The sequence below is a fragment of the Limanda limanda genome, chromosome 17 (genome assembly GCF_963576545.1).
Source record: "Limanda limanda chromosome 17, fLimLim1.1, whole genome shotgun sequence".
NCBI classification, from domain to species: domain Eukaryota; kingdom Metazoa; phylum Chordata; class Actinopteri; order Pleuronectiformes; family Pleuronectidae; genus Limanda; species Limanda limanda.
This window is the reverse complement of record NC_083652.1, coordinates 20,397,162-20,412,062: the sequence shown is the minus strand read 5'-3', so window position 1 is coordinate 20,412,062 and position 14,901 is coordinate 20,397,162. Positions and strand designations below refer to the sequence as shown.

At 46.6% G+C, this 14,901-nt stretch overlaps 1 long non-coding RNA gene across 1 annotated transcript in view; it reads right to left on the bottom strand.

Moving 5' to 3' along the window:
• Positions 1 to 13,982, bottom strand: part of LOC133023318 (uncharacterized) — a 52,656-nt gene extending 38,674 nt beyond the window's left edge. Inside the window, exon 1 of the long non-coding RNA XR_009683047.1 lies at positions 13,456 to 13,982. This is a non-coding gene — a long non-coding RNA (uncharacterized LOC133023318). The remainder of the gene's footprint in view (positions 1 to 13,455) is intronic.
• Positions 13,983 to 14,901: the final 919 nt, after the last annotated feature.

Here is a 14,901-nt window from a genome sequence, read left to right as displayed (position 1 = left end):
AAGATAGATAGAGGAGGCGAAGGGACAAAAGGAAAAGAGAGTAGGAGAGTGGCGTGACCAAACTTCCACGTGGATGACTTGCAGAACGGTCAGACAGTTGTGTGATCCAGCCCACCTACACAGCAAGAACTGTGTGTGAGCCAAGTCCAATGGGCCTGTCCCCACACACTGTTCCTTCACCTCGACAGATTGGAGAGGCGGTGGACTAGTGGCAGAAACTTGGACTGTGGGCAGAAAAGGTCTCTGGTTCGTCTCTGGTTCGACTCCACGGAGAAACAACAAAAAGACGAACCTGGATTGATCTGTCCAAAAATCCAAGAGGATTCTCCCTACCCTGTCTAGTGCCCCTGAGCAAGGCACCTTACTCCCCCAACATCTGCTCCCCGGGCGCCGTACATGGCTGCTCAAGTTCTGTGTGTCCTGCACCAGATGGGTTAAAAGCAGAGGTTAAATTTCCCCTTGCATTAGTGTGCCTGTGCATGTCTGTGCATGTGTGTGGGATGATAAAATGTATTTTAATCTTAATTCAGTCCAATGTACAAATTATAAAGTAAAATACATTTCTAAAACTGGAGGGAGGAAAAACGAACGACTCACTCCTGTGCAGAACTAGTAATTGAAGCGTCCGTGATGCCAAACGTGCCACAAACAAGCCCATCTGGCTGCAGGGCGGCAAAAGTAGAATGAGGGTGTGAGTTCGGGGAATTCAAAGAATTTCCTTGTGCGCTTACCGGTAAGAACCAAGCCCACTGTAGGTTTATGAAAGTATAACTTAGCGAGGCCCTTTTTATCTTTTCTGCTCCCTCCTCCTCAACTAGATCGGAGTCAATCTAGATTTTTTTTTTTTTTTTTTTTACAATGGGTCTTTACAGCTTAATAACCTGGTTACAGAAACCCAGACATCGTAAGGTGTCTTTATGGCTGTTGTAGCATCTTTATGACTGGGCCAAATGTCATCGCTGTACTGTACGGCAACAGAAGGTCAGGTAGTTTGACGGAGGAGGAGCCAGACATCATCGAGACCTGAGGAGCTGTGGTCGGGGCGAGGGGGGGGCTCTATGAGTAGATCATCGGCTTGTGCTTAAACACCACAGCTTCAACAACGCTGCAGCCCAGGTCCTCACGTGCACTGCCAGCTCATGTGTGTTTTCTGTTGCCTTTCACATCAGACAAGATTAAGATACATTTATTTGTCCTAAACACATGCACAAGCACACTCATGCAAGGAGGGAAATTTAACCTCTGCTTTTAACCCATCTGGTGCAGGACACACAGAGCAGTAGGCAGCCTATACAGCGCCCGGGGAGCAGATGTTGGGGGAGTAAGGTGCCTTGCTCAGGGGCACTAGACAGGGTAGGGAGAATCCTCTTGGATTTTTGGACAGATCAATCCAGGTTCGTCTTTTTGTTGTTTCTCCGTGGAGTCGAACCAGAGAAGCAGAGACCTTTTCTGCCCATAGTCCAAGTTTCTGCCACTAGTCCACCACCACAAGACCAGTTTGTGAGGACGAGCAGATCAATTCCACTTATTTCCCACTCCTGACATGTTCTGGTGTTTCGAGTGCAAGCTCATTGTTGCACAAGGGAAGAGAAGGTAAATCAATCGCTGCTTTTGGACGTTTTCTTGGCAACGGCGATGGTAATCGATCATGAGCCAGAGACGGCGGTGTCCTCTGCTCGTCTCATTTCGGCAGTGTTACAACATTGTACGGAGTAATAAAAGTCAGGCTAGGCAATTAGCACGGTGGCCTGACACAACTTGCACACACACACACACCCACACACACACTGGAGTATAAACATTACACAATCACACCAAACATATGAGCTGCATCAGCTAATTAAGACCATGCTGCCTTTTAATGCCAGTTTATACGCGTCTCCTAAATGAATGCTGGCCCTGGAGCTCCTTCCAAAACAGCTCAGTCATAGAGGAGAAGGGAGGAAAGGAGGGGATTGAGAAGGTGGGCTGAAAATTACAGTAGAGAAGGGGACTGGCAACTGATTTCCCCCCCCCCACAGTGCTCCACAGTCAAACCTAACAAACCTAGGGCGAAAACACGCGAAGGAAAAGTTCATTGTTGACTAAACTCCTGTTCGGGAAAGCAATCCAGCCCTCGGAGAGTGTTTACGTTATTTTAGGAAACCTGTTCTTTAAATGATTAAAGAAATCTACAGCGAGGCCTACAGATTATCAAACGTGCTGAGCGGCTCCAATTTGTTTGATCGTCACGATTCGGTGAGCGAGCGAGCGCGAGCGAGGGAATCCGAAACAGTAATACCTCTCAATCAGAACCAGGTGGGGCTTTATTGGTGCGCCGCTGCCGCTCGCCGCTGCCTTGGCGGGCGCGGAGGACACGGAGACCCAGGGGGCACAGGGACTGGCCATCGCTCGCTCACATCGTTAAAGTCGATAAGCTGGCAGCTGGCTGGGGGGGGGAGCGCTTGCCATCAGTAACCACCAGGTCCCTGACCACCTCGCTCACATTTTCCAGAACCTTTCCCCTCGATCCGCTCGCTGCCTCTCCTCGCTGGTTCGACCGGACCCGGCCCACCGGAGCGCGGGCCAATCGGTCTGGTGTGTGGCGCCGGGATCCTGGCAGGAGCGGAGAGAAGTGGAGCCTCACCTGAGTGACTCCTGCCCCTGTCCTCCAGGCCCCGGCTCTCTGCCAGGCCTCTGGGAAAGCAGTAAGCAGCTCCTTGGACATCGGTGCTTCCACATACCTCCCAGACTTTACAGGCCACGGATGTCACCGTTATAGTCGGTGTTGGATAATCCATATTCATATACACACGTTGTGGGACACAGGGTTTGGATTTCAAGTTGCAGCTTGTATCGACTCAGGGATCAACTGAGAAAGTGGCCTCGGCGCGCACGTGTGTGTGTGTGAGAGAGAGAGAGAGAGAGAGAGAGAGAGAGAGAGAGAGAGAGAGAGAGAGAGAGAGAGAGAGAGAGAGAGAGAGGTCTGGAAAAGGTTAGGTTGGTGCAGTGTATGATGGAGGAGTGCAGTATCAACACAAACTCTCCTCACAGCACCATCACCAAAACACCAAGCATACACCAGTGCACCATGGATCCTCACTGTGTAAGTAGGTAATAATGTGTGCATGCACATGTGTTTATGTTTGCACTCCAGCTACGCAACAGTCAAGCTACACACACACACACACACACACACACACACCAACGTCCATGCACTCCATCTGGGCTGCTGCTGATTGAGAGCTGCAGCACCGACTGAGGGTAAAAGCATGAGGGGACAGCGTAGTTATTAATTTTCATTATGCTCGGGTTTCCCACAAATTCTAGTTGGGGGTTTTGCCGATGTTACACACAGAGGATGAAAAAGTGTTGAGTGTTGGGGTGCAACGTATACTGAGAAGGCCTGTAAAGGAGCTGCTGCCACTAACAACACCCCATTAACATCAACCACAGGGAGCAAATAACCTGAGCAGTAAGAAAAAGCTGCAGAGAACCGCTCGCACATGCCCTGCCTTATTGCACAGCTGCAAAAATGTGGTTAATGCAATAGCCAGAAAATGCATTAGGCGGTTTGCAATGTGAAAACGGAGGCTAATGAACAAAGGTTTTCCTCAAGTCTCGCCCGCCTGCAAAGTACAGAGAGACAGTGAACTCCAGAGTCAATTATTAACTAGACGAAGGTTTACTTGAGCCGTCGACGAGACAGATATCCACTCAGACTTCCTCCTCCATATCTCTACCTCAGCCTCACCTTGGCTTGCTCACCCCCCCCCCAACTGCTTTGCCACGCCTCGACCTATCGTCTGCAAGGAGCAGGACGGGGAAAAACAAAGATGTTTGTCCCTCGAGGCAAGAGAGCTCCTTCAGTACCTGCCTGCCTGTCTCTGACACGTCTGGTCAGGTTCCCAGTTCAACTGGTCTGCGGTGGCTGGTGTCAGAAGCTGCTGATGGATTGAGTTGATCGATTACTATGAAGAGATGATTAAGCTCGGGAGGCTTAGGGAGTTGGCAAAGATAAGCAGCTATGGAGCAGTGTCGCAACCGTTCTGCTGTGGTGTTCAGCAATTTTGCCGCCGTGGAAAAGAATGAGATTTGACGCAGGTGCTAATGTCAACAAGCTCTGCACAAAGGGCTGAAAGTAAACCGTGGGCAGTGCAAGCTTGCACTTTCACTGAGAATAAATAGAAATGAAATGGAAAGAAAGAAAGAAAGATGAAAAAAAAGGAACATGAGCAGAAGCATGTGGCCAACAGCTCTGATAAGGCCACAGGTCGAAATTTGATTTTGGTTCTGAGCGAGGAGCAGATACGAGGGATTCAGAGGAACTGTGCAGAGAGTTTGAAATATGACAAAGGTTATACAGAAGGTCCGTGCCTCTGTTTGTGCGCGCACAACTTTGTAGCACGGATCTTTAAGGTGGTTAAAGTCCCCTTAAGGAGAAATCTGATTAGCGGTAGATTGGGGACAACTTGACATACACACACACACACACACACACACACACACAGGACTGATAAACAAATGCACTAAAGTTACGCTGTGCCATAATTCACCTTGTAACTTAAATGCAACATGATGCAACAGTACCACGCCCATCGAGTTCACAACATGTGCACCGGTTCACACAACACACAACTGAACAATTCTCTTAGGACGACGACTTCTTCCCATCAAGACACGTTCCCATGATCTGCAACTGACAGGAACCTGAATAACTGCATACTCTCACATTTGATTTGTTGAAGGCAAACTGGTCCGAGTTCAACAATGTATTCAACACACTGACAGGTTTCGGAAGACGGGATCTTCCAAAATGACCAACTTAAAAGAAACGGATGAATATGCAAAAGGAATTTTATTTGACGCGGATGAATCAAAATCATATTTCGACACAGGCTGCAGGTTCACCTACAGATCTGAAGGCAGAGAAGTTATTTGATTTTTTTTGGCAGATTAGTTAGTTCAGTAAAATGCATGAAACAAGAAACAACAGTTATTAAGATTTACCACTTGGGCCACGACATAATGTGCTAAACTAACACCTGATTTAGTTGAGAGCTCAAACGCACGTATACAGAACACCTGCAGGAACTGAACTGCATCTGACACGAAGTTTGTATTATTGTCACACAAACACACACGGCCCCACCTGTTCCTTAAACATGTCACCGGTGTATTTATTCATTCTGCTCTGCGGTGTGTGCAACGCTCGCAGAGGAGGAGGAGAACCAACAAAGAGCTGCAGCACTTGCCAAGTCTTCTCGCCATGAGTCAAACAACACAAACAAACTGGATGCGGAAAGTTGTTTGCTGCTTTTTCACTCGCTGAAATATAAATATCCCCAACTTTGCTGATATTATTCTGAAAGCTCTTGCGTAACCTCTCCGTGCACAACAGTTGACTCTCTCGGTTCAACAGCATTTCATCTCGTAAGGCCCCTGCAAAGGGTTAGCGACAGATGTACAAAGTGAACAGTTGGCTTTATTGAAGTTCACTCTGGGTTTACGGCTGTCGGTACACACAGAGGCACACGGCTGCTTTGATCTTCAAAGGTAGATGAGCTAGAATGAGGGGCAATAAGGAGATAATAATGCCGGTGTGCATCCATTACTCCAGAGATCACAGGGTTACTCACATGCAAAGTCAGTTTTGCTTTCCTCAGGGAAGCCGCTTGTCTCGTGACTACACATTGCCATCTAGTGGTAAAATAAAAGACCAATACTTTCTCCACCAGAGAGTCAAACAGAAATGCCTTGTACGTACTTTGAGATTAAAAACAGTTGGACTCAACGTATTCATTTATAAATATGTCATACACGTGCATTAAGCAATTTGTAAAAAACGATTTTAGCAAAGGAGAGATGTGTCTTTTACTAGATTCCACAAATTTCCTATTTAACGTGTTTATTTTAAACAGTGAAAAGTTAAAGACATGAACACATGCTGTCGAGGCGTTTATAAATATATCATCACTGTGGACGTCAAAGAAAGAAAAAGTGTCAAACTCAACAGCTCTATGAACTGTAGAGGATAATGTTCACACAGTCTTATGCAAGAGAGACACCTAGTGCATAGCAAGGTGAACTATAATAATACGGCACACACCTATAAAAGAAGTAAGCTCTGCTGTGATGTCAAACGAAGAAAAAACTAAACGGATAAAAAGGTAAGAACATGAAAACAATTTGATCTAAGAAGGTTTTCAATTAAATATGGTCTATGACTTCATCCAGTGTAAAGCAGGTGAAATAACACAATATCTTTCACCCCACGGAGGAAAATATATAATTATAATACAAAATAATTATTATACTGTTAGTTTATATAGCGAGTGAGTGCTCTGCAAGATAAACTTTAAGAACTACTACTAAAATAATATGAAAACATTTTAAGGATTTTGAAGCTTGCGCATAAAATGACAGAAAAGTTAGAATAGACATGTTGAAGAGGAGATAAAATATACATCTTCCAGATCCCACTATATTGTACTGTGCTGTAATGTGACCTACAGTGAGTGTAATGTTTCAGAAGTGCAGAATACCGACCTCTAGTGGTAACATGCAGTAAAGCACATGTTGTGTGTTCATAATTTCCAGAGTGTGGTATTAAACCAATCTAGAGCGCTACTGTTTTCCAAATTTAAAAATCCTGAAGACTGAATCCACTTTAAATACACTGATGAATTGTTCAGTATAATTGGAAATGCGTTAGATAAATTAACATTTTACTATGTTATATGTTATATGTTATATTGTATTATGTGTCATTTTTTAATTTTGAAAAGCCCATCTACTGCAGATTTGTGTTACTGTAGATGCTGCCTGCCAGTTTCTTGGATTTTAATCTATCTGTATTTGTTTATCAGGATAAAATCTGCATTTCAAATGTCAAGGTTGGAAAGATAGCTCACATCACATGTGTAAATGAAAGGAGTACACTGATCCCAATGGTGGCCCATGTAGACATACAGTAAGATTCTGTTTAATTTCAGATTTTTTTCCAGGTTAGTTATAAGTTTAAAATCACTGAAAATAATTAAGAGGTGTAGTTTTAATGCAGTTTAGTAACAGTGTCTCTGTTTGTATTCAATTCAATATTCAATACTGCTGGACAATCGAATTTAAATTAGAATAGCTTCCTCTTATCTTCTTTATTACTATAGGTGATTATTATCATAAACTTTCCCCATGTCCCAACTAAGGAGCATCATTAGCACCACAAATCTTAAGTGGACACAGGAGGAACTGCAGCACAGCAAACTATTATTCTGTTATTGCACACGCTGTCCACAAGGGCGCAGCAGAGTGTTAAAAATAAGCGCAGTCGTTTTCACATTTCAACCAGAGGCTGCACTGCAACACCAACAGTCTCCCAAAGCCACAATAAATCATTTTAGAGGAAAAAAATATATATAAAAGACTATAATGTTAAAAAATCGAATTGGTGCAGCCAATCAGTCAGTCATGATGATTTAAACCTCACAATCCAATCAGCCACAGCTCACAGGGAAACATGGCTGCCTGTCTCTCAGTGGGAGACGAGTGATGCCCTGTGATGACAGCTGAAACGACTGGAGGCTGTCCAGACACGAGGCTGTCATCACAGCACTTTGGTCCTGAATGCTTATCTAAGCGTCTGGTCAGAGACACCGAGGACCGCCTTCAACCCGGGAGCAACCTTCTAAACGTCAGGACTCCTAACAATCCAGCTTAATTGGACTTTTTACGTGAAGAGAAGAGCAACCGGGCCTCATTCAGTTCCCTTTTAAACAAGCCAAATAAAAACCAGCACTGAAAAGCTGTCAGTGTCACACGGATGTCCCACACAAGCGCAGGATTGGACACACACATATCCACACACACACAGTCAACTGGAGGAGCCCTGGTGGTCCCGCCGTGTCCCGGGGAGGTCACACAGGAAAATTTCACGCTCCTCTTCACACTGAAAATGTGTCCTTTATCCTCCCCACCGAGGAAGAAAAGAAAAGGGAAGAGGAGTGAAAGAGTGGATCGAATGAGGAGGAGGAGGAGGAGAAAAAAAAAAGAGAGAAGGCCCGAACTCCTGAATGAGGATGGCTTACTTGTGGAGGTGTGACCGGCTGGAAACCCAGTGACGCTGCCATGGGGACACACACCCAGCGAGAGTAAAGGACCCAGTGTTGTCACAGGTTCGGTGGAATGTGACATTTTTTTGAGACCTGAGCACAAAAGGGAGGAATTTTCCCTCCAAAAACGTGTGAAAAGAACAAGTGAGGTCAGTAGGAGACGGACGGAGAACAAGGGAGGAATGTCTGGCATCTGAAGCGCTGGAGATTATTTTGATTTTTGTGCGTGCGAGGCAGGAAACACCCTGAGGATCCACCCTGAACACACACCTGTCTTCCGCTTATGCAAACACACACACACACACACAAAAAAGATCCCAAATCCAGGGGAGGTTGCTTGAAATCTCATACACCTTCTTTGTTTTGTGCGTGGGAAAAAAAACCCTGAGCTCCTTTCTGCACGTCTCACTTTGGGACTATTCTAAGCACCTCTGCTGTCCTGCAGAATCCATAGTGTCCTCACAGTGAGGTGGGTGGTGCAGGCAGCCGTCCTGCGGTGGTGGCATGAATGAAGTGCTGTCTCTCTCTCTCTCTCTCTCTCTCTCCGTCTGTTGGCATCCGGGCCGACAGAGATGCTCCTGTGCTGCGCTGTGTGTATTCACTGTTTACCCTCCCTGTGTGGACGAGGGCACGATGAGGACAAGACCCTCTCCTCTCCTCTCCACCCGTCCCTCCTTCACCTCCCTGTGCTCTCCATCGCCCCTGTGTGCTCTCTTTCCCACTGGCTACGCTCACCCAGGGAGGTCAAGGGCAGAGAGGATAGCAGGATATTAAATGAAAGTCAGAGGATGTGTGCATGGTTATGGTTCATAAGGAGTAAGCACCGGGTGAAGAGGCGTCACTCTGAAGAATCCCTCATGTTCAACTCCCAACTTCCTGATAACTCCTCACAGAGTAACACACACACACACACACACACTCACACACTCGCCCACTAAGCTGCGGTTTCCCCTGGAGGAAATCATCAATCTGCTGCCATTAAACCACCAGCGTTTACTCCTCCTCTCGCCTCCCGTCGGTTTTCTCTCCCTCATGAGCATCATTAGAGGGAGAGACAATTGTTCACATGCTGCACAGACCAGGAGGAAAGGAGGAGGAGGAGAAACTCAAAATGGCTAATTACAATCTGAAGAGGGGGTCACCGAGGACTGCGGCGTACACACACACTCACAGAGCACATTGATTTGAGTGAATGCTGTAAAATTGACCTTCAACACATTTGAAGAGGAGGAGGACGACTTTGATTATTTGCCGCCAATATTCTTTCTTTCAGTTTTTTTCCTAAGGGGCGAATACTCTAAGAATCTATCAAGCAAAACCTGGAGCTAGCACAGAATAACCAAAGTGCTGAGAGAGAGAGAGAGAGAGAGAGAGAGAGAGAGAGAGAGAGAGAGAAAAAAAAAAAACACTTTACACTGTGCTCCCAGCTTTTCAAACCCGCTCTCCTTCCCCCCCCCCCCCCCCCCCCCCGCACACATAAACACACAGGCACAAACACATACACCTCGGAAACAAAGGTGCCATTTTACTCAGGAAGGGTCAGCAGTTCTCTCCATCAGACAGGGGCTTGTTCTTGGGTCGGAGGCTGCTGCCCAATCTCAGGCCACCCTCCCCATGGCTCCACCGGCCCCCTCTGGCCCCCCCCTCTGGCCCCCACCCCCCCTCTGGCCCCCCCACCACCCCCGGAGACAAGCTCCCCATTGTTCCTGCACTACTAATAAATGACAGTTCTCCTGTTCAGACAAACTTTTAGAGCCCGTTTCTAAATCACACACACACACACACACACAGAGAAACACACACACACACACACACACACACACACACACACACACACACACACACACACACAGAGAAACACACACACACACACACTGAGAAACACACACACACACACACACAGAGCCCTGGGTGTAAATGCTGCTCTATATGAAGGGATACACAACAGCATTTTCTTTTTTTGGACATTTCTCATGGAGCTCATTAAAAGGTTATCGGACACTAACGATCAGGTTGGGGGGGGTCGGGGGGGTCGGGGGGGGGATACTCTCCTGCGATTTGAGCTTAGTGCCCCGCGGACCTGATGAGGTAATGCTGACGGCACATTTGCTAGAAAAACAGGGTGTAATTAATGCACAATAAATGTTTCTCTTGCTTTTACCATTTACCCCCCCCACTCCCACCCCCACCTCCACTCCCTCCTCCTCCACCCCCCTGGTTCGGAAACGGTCGTGACATCGAGACACAGGTCACCGGGAGGTCGCGGCTGGCTGGTCAGACGGCGTTTGTCACCTGTGTGCAAGGTCAATTAAACGCACACACACACACACACACACACACACACACACACACACACACACACACACACACACACACACACACACACACACACACACACACACACACACACACACACACACACACACACACACACACACACACACACACAGGCCAGATACGGAGCTCCATCCAGACCCAGGGACCAGAGGTGAGCGTTGAGTTGAGACATGATGAATCACCACTCAACCCTAAGCCCATAAACACGCCATTAACACGCTGCACCACAGCAACCTGATCTGTTTACCTTCACCACTGTGCCGGGGACCACTGCTCTCCGGGCAGCAGGCGTGTGTTAGCAGACCTGGGGGCCTGGTGCACACGTCCATCACCGGGGGGCCGGGCCCAGCTCCTCGGGCTCCGGGCCACAGAGCATGGTCTCGGCGGTGCAGCTCTGAGGCCTCAACACTGGATGAGGTCATTTTTCCAGCAGTTTGGGGGCTCTCTCATCCAGTCTGGGGTTTTATATAAGAGCCAAGCTAAAGAGCTCCAGAGAATCCCTGAATTAGCACCTCAGGTGAGGAGGGAAACGTGTGACTCTGTTTAGTCTGAAGTGTGCGTGACCCGGTTCATCCAGGTGACAGAGCAAGGGGGGAATGGAAACTGGCTCTCAGAAAAAGTGTCTGCAACAACAGGAATCAGACAATAGAGCAGAACCTGAATTCGAAAGTTCCTCGGAAATGTTGAGTGGAGTAAACACAGGGTGGTTAAGTGAGTCTGACCCCGGTGTGTGTGTGTGTGGCTCTCTGCTGTGGTTCACCACAAGCAGATCATATGACGGCAGCGCCAGCACATTCAGCCCTGTGAGAAATTCCTGCTCCACTCTTCTCAGCTGTGGACCAGGACGTAAACAGAAAGTATGAAAAAAAAAAAAAAAGGCAATTACGTCCTTACGGAAATGTCACGGCAGCTTTTGAAGAGCCGCCGGTGCACGCAAGTGGGCGTGTTCGTGCTCGGGGTTGCGTCTGTGTTTGTGTGGAGGAGCTAACGCGGCCCAGGAGGTGATGTCGGCCATGTGCAGGACAGATGCCAGGCGAGCCGGCCGGGGGTCACGTCAACAGACATGCTCCCGCTCGGCCGTTCGGATGACAAAAGGAGGAGGAGGAAGAAGAGGCAGAAGTTGTGAGAAGAGGAGTTAAGGGGAAAAAAAAGAAAAGAAAAGGGCCCAGTCTTTAGTCAAGGCCTGGTCACTGACACAAAGTCCGTCTTTGTCTGCCTCCCAGGGCGCCAGATAAAGGAATTCTTGTGTGTCGGGGGCTCTGACCGAGTTTATTTGACACTTCAGCTCCTTTTGTGAAGCAAGTGTCCCACCGTCAATGCTGGCCATGAGAGTCACTTGGCATTAGACAGAGGGTCCCTCTTCAGTGGAGAAAGGGGGTCTTGTTTGGGGAAGATTTTTTTAATGGAGGGGGTGTGTGTGGGGGGGGGGGGGTTGCCGGGCTGGAGCTGGAGGGGGGGGTGGGTGCCTGGGTCTGTGCTCTGCCCTGTGCACAGACATATAGTGGGGCTCTGTCCCCCCTGCGCCCAACAATAGCTGGAATTCTTTGAGCGGAGGTAGTGGATGGGGTCGAGTGAAGGAAGAGGAAGGTGCCCCGGAGGAGGAAGAGGAGGAGGAGGAGGAGGAAGCTTCATCAGATAACTTGCATGAACACACACCTACTGTGAATTACTATTATTATATCACCATTATTATTATATATACTGTTGCTGCCATTACCATATACTGCTTTTATATTGGTATAATTACTATCATATATAAATATATATAATATGTTATATTATATACTATATATACTGTACTATTCTTATATACTGTCTAACAATACCATTACCATCATATCACCAGTACTATTACCATCATCTTGCCACTGCACCTTATCTACCTATTTTATTGTATTTTATCTTGTGCTTCTGTTTTTTTATTCTTTCTACCTCAATATTTTTAATTTTATTGTATTGTATTGTATTGAATTTTATTGTATTCAAATATACCGGCTGCTATGACAACTTAATTTCCCTTCGGGGATGAATAAAGTAATCTATCTATCTATCTATCTATCTATCTATCTATGCCATTATGTCACATGTGTGCTCATTAAAGATGGATGTGCAGGTACAAACACTTCTCTGATAAAGAACCTCACCCTGGAAAGGTTCAGTGGATACGGTGGCGTGCACCTGCAGCTTCCACCGGCCCTGGGCAGCTCCAGGAGAAAATCTAAAGCTTCCACTGTATCAACCACAGAGCAGGTTGGATCTGTGAGTGTGCCAGGTATGAGAGCAGCTCGCAGTAATGACAGGTCTCCCTGAGCCCAAACAGATTTTGCTCTCACCTGAATGGAGTCACTGTACGAGAGGTGGCTGGAGTACAGGTTTGCTTTCTGTGGAACACTGTATCCACACTGTTCATTTATGGACTCGCACCTGGACTTTCACGACTCAGGACAGGTCAGGTCTCTGTGAACTGGGGGGGGGGGGCTGCGGAGACACTTTGCACTGCAGGTGTGGTGAAACGTGTTGAATGGGTGGGATTGGGCTGCTGGGGTCAGGCAATGACACAACTGAGACAGTTGGAGTCAGTGAGAGAGAGATGAGAGCGCCTAATGAGCCCAGGGAGTAACGGAGCAGTGAACAGGTGAACCTGAATGTGGAGCACACCCAGCAGAGGATTGACTTTCACACCAAACTTCACCTCAGACACAGGTTCTACTCAGACCCAGACTGTAGATACAAGATCCACCTTATTCTCATGGGAGAACTTTGATTGTAATGTAATAGTAAAGTGGCCAGATGGGCGTGTAGGGAGAGAAACTCTGGTCAAAACAACCCCTGGTAAAAACCAACAACTAAAAGATAATAGTGAAATGAATGTATTCCTCACTGGGACCCCTTTGGGAAAAAAACACACTGATCACATGCTGCACATTGGGACAACCCTTCATTACACAAATTGATTTCCAACATAACCTGAGTCAGTTCTCAACATCTCACTGTCATGAGGTAGAAGTATGATTTTTTGTTTCTCACAAACCTGCTGGATGAGTTGATCGCGTCCCCTCATTATCCACATTTGCTGCACATCTGTTGAGCATCACTCCCCCTCCCCAAAAAAAACAAGTATACTCCAGGATAGTGTACCTCAAATCCACCAGAAAGTATTTTCCATTAGAATATCATGGTGTTGGTCCATGTATGACACTGGTGAAGTATCCCAGGAGACTGGAGAGTCCACGCAGCGTGTCCAGCAGCAGGCACCGGGCAGCAGGAGGAGCACACACCGCTCATCCCGGCACTTGATTCCCTTACATCCAACAAGAAGACCCGGGTCCGGACTGTAGAATCCATCATCCGGTTCCATTGTGAACAAGTTCTACCGATAACAATATTAACTCCACACGGGTCAGGGCTGTAAAGGTCAGCGCGTAATCCCTCCGGATGCGTCCGGGGAGCCTGTGCGTAAAAGGATTTGGGCAAATCAGGCAGAAAGCTCCGAGCGGTTATTTCCCAGAGTTTAAAAAGAAAAAGTGAGTGCTCCTTCTTAATGCTCCAGTGCGGTGATGGTCTCAGCCCCCCCCTCCTGATGATCCAGTGCGGTGATGGTCCCAGCCCCCCCCCCTCCTGATGCTCCAGTGCGGTGCCGGTCCCAGCTCCTCTGGCGGTGCGCTCCCGTGGAGAGCCCGAGCAGCACTGAGCCATAGTTGGAGCCGAGCGCTGCTGCACATGCTGCTCTCTGCTCCAACGTAGACGCGCAAGGCATGACGGTACATGGAGTTCTTTTTTTTTTTAGTTTGCTGCCAAACCAAAGAGTTTTGGACTGGAGAAAAAGTATTACAGAATAAAAAAAATACAAAAAACGCGTTACCTGGAATGATTATTAGATTAGATTAGATTAGATTCAACTTTATTGTCATTGCACAGTACAAGTACATATGCAACGAAATGCAGTTTAGCGTCTAACCAGAAGTGCAAAAAAAGGCAGTAAAGTGCAGAGTATTGTGCATATTAAAGTGAAAATGTAATAAATAGGATCTGTACAGTAGAAATATATATGGAATATAACAGTATTAACAGGAATTAACAGGAATTGAAAGATATAAGGACGATGAATACACTATGAGCAGGCTGAAAATATAAATATATATAAATATGAATACACTATAGGCAGGATAATACAGTATAAAAAACAAAGTAACAGTCAGTGCAATGTACGAATTATACATTGATCTCCACATATAGACAACATATATGTAATTACCTGAAAATACAATAAAGTGACGTTAAAGTAATAGTTAAAAGTTGTGTACAACTTTTGCCATCAAAGAGTTAATAAATTATAGTAAGTCTTCTTATTATTATTATTATTATTAGAAGGAGTAGTAGTATTACCAGCTAGGTAAGTTATTATGTATATTAGCTGGTATCATCTTGGTGCCAAAGAGTTTTGGACTGGAGAAAAGTATTATAGAAAAAAAAAAAA